This window comes from Dunckerocampus dactyliophorus, chromosome 4 (genome assembly GCF_027744805.1).
Source record: "Dunckerocampus dactyliophorus isolate RoL2022-P2 chromosome 4, RoL_Ddac_1.1, whole genome shotgun sequence".
Classification (NCBI taxonomy): domain Eukaryota; kingdom Metazoa; phylum Chordata; class Actinopteri; order Syngnathiformes; family Syngnathidae; genus Dunckerocampus; species Dunckerocampus dactyliophorus.
In genome coordinates, this window is record NC_072822.1 from 2,314,321 (window position 1) to 2,317,060 (window position 2,740).

Sequence of the window (2,740 nt, forward strand, 5' to 3'; positions counted from 1 at the left end):
ACCAATCAGCGTGTCGGACCGTAGTGACGCCACGACGAGCCCAAGTTAAACAGCTGCTCAACTTCCTCACGTGCCCAAACCCGCCCACCGCCCCCCACATAGAGGAGATTAAAAAACAAAAGAGATGAGAGGGGCAACAGCTTGTTGTTGAAGTTGCGGCCTTTCATGACATCTTAAAGAAAATACTTATTTCATCATGTACATACCACCTCTGACTCGCCCTATAGCTAAATGAGCCCACCAGCCTTGTATAAAAACAAAAAAACAGGCTTCACTACACATCTTAAAACAAAGCCTGGAGCTAGGCCTGTCACGATAATCAAAAACACAGATGAACCGATGTCCCATTTGTTCAAAAGTAGAGACGAGGAAGAAGGGCAATACGACACCCTGTCCAGTTTTCCCACCTGGGGTAAAAAAAACTACAGATGGAGGCGAAGCGGGGCCGTTGTCCCGACAGTCAACGCTTACTGAGGCGTTGACTGCGGGCAATTTTGGTAAATACAGACCCTTTCCAAAAAATTTTAATGTCATGGAAAAGTTGTTTAATTTTCATAATTCCATTCAAAAAGTTAAACTTTCATAGATTATAGATTCAGGGCCCACAATTTAAACGATTTCAAGTATTTATTTGTTTATTTTTACGTAATTTGGGCTTCCAGCTCATTAAACCCATGAAAACAGGAATTCAAAAAATTTGAATACTGTGAAGAAATCAGCCCAAATTTTGCAGGGCATGAATGTTTTAAACTGAGTGTCACACACTAATCATCTACTAAACTCAAATCACCTGCACAGGCTTCCCCAGGTGTCATTAAATTGCTTCAGTTTGGTTCAATTGTCTCAGTTGGGTTCAATATGGGGAAGACTGCAGACATGACAACTGGCCAGAAGACCATCATTGATACCCTCCATAGGATGGGTAAGCCACAAAAGTTCACAGCTAAGGAGGCTGGTTGTCCACAGAGTGCTGTGTCCAAGCATATCAATGGAAAGTCTAGAGGAAGGGCAAAATGTGGCAGGAGAAGATGCACCAGCAAAAGAGATGACCGTGGGCTTCAGCGGATTATCAAACAGGGAAGATTCAAGAATCTGGCAGAGATCCAGAAAGAGTGGAATGAGGCGGGAGTCACAGCTTCAAAAACCACCACATTCAGACGCATCCGGGAGATGGGCTACAACTGTCGGGTTCCTCGGGTCAAGCCACTTCTGAACCTGAGCCAACGTAGGAAGCGTCTCCACTGGGCCAAGGAGAAGAAGGACTGGACTGTTGGCCAGTGGTCCAAGGTCCTCTTTTCCCATGAAAGTAAAGTGTGCCTTTCATTTGGGAATCAAGGTCCAAGGGTTTGGAGGAACAGAACCCAAGCTGCCTGAGGTCCAGTGTGAAATATCCACAGTCCGTCATGATTTGGGGTGCAATGTCCGGTGCAGGTGTTGGTAAACTCTGCTTTCTTAAATCCAAGGTCACCGCAACAGTCTACCAGAATGTTTTAGAGGACTTCATGATTCCTTCTGCTGAGGATCTGTATGGAGATGCAGATTTCATCTTACAGCAGGACCTGGCATACCGCCATACCGCCAGAAGCACCAAAACCTGGTTTGATGCCCATGCCATCACAGTGCTTGACTGGCCAGCCAACTCAGCGGACCTAAACCCCATTGAGAATCTATGGGGTATTCTCAAGAGGAACATGAGGGGCACCAGACCCAACAACAAAGAAGAGCTGACAGCAAGCATCAAGGAAATCTGGGCTTCCATAACTCCCAGGCAATGCCACAGGCTGATTGCTTCAATGCCACGTGGCATCGAGGCAGTGATTAAGGCAAAGGGATTCCCAACCAAGTATTGAAGATTGACATATCGTTTTGAAAGTACCATATTTTGATTGATTTGATGTGATCCTAATTTCTTTTTTTTTCCTGCAAAAACTGAGAAGTAAATGGTGATTTATTCAGAGTATTCTAATTTTTTGAATTCCTGTTTTCGTGGGTTTTATGAGCTGGAAGCCCAAATTACGTAAAAATAAACAAACACTTGAAATCGTTTAAATTGTGGGCCCCGAATCTATAATCTATGAAAGTTTAACTTTTTGAATGGAATTATGGAAATTAAACAACTTTTCCAAGACATTCTAATTTTTTGGAAAGGGTCTGTATAAACAAAACAGCTCAGAATGGTGCACACTCACAGTGTCGCGCTCTACATTGCAAAAGAAATGCAACGTTTACGGCTGAAAAGCCAACATTTCAGGGAATGTTTGAAATGTTTGACAGTACGGCTTGCCTGGGAGAACGTACATGTATACGTCACAAACAGCAATTCCTTGTGCAACAAGCACCAGATCTGAGAGAATGTTCAGCACAGCTGGTATCAATGCTACTCCAGAGAGATCCTGCCTTAAACCACACAGGTACACACATAGCTCCATGGCAGATTTGCATAGGGCCTGTGGCTAGTTTGCACTTTTTTTGTTTACCTGTTCTTTGTTTGTTTGTTAAGGAATAATGCTCAATGTTCATGATTTAGTGAAGTGCATTTTTATTTACAGAAACTTCATACTTCATTTTATTTCTTTTTGCTGATGTGTGTGCTTTTTATTAGAGTTTTTTTTGTAACAGAAAGGGTGTCTTTGTTTTTGGTTATGATTATAATTTTTATTATGCCATATAATTAATGAAAAAAATGTCAATAATATCAATTATTGACGATAATTTGTAGGACAATTATCGTCCAGTTAAC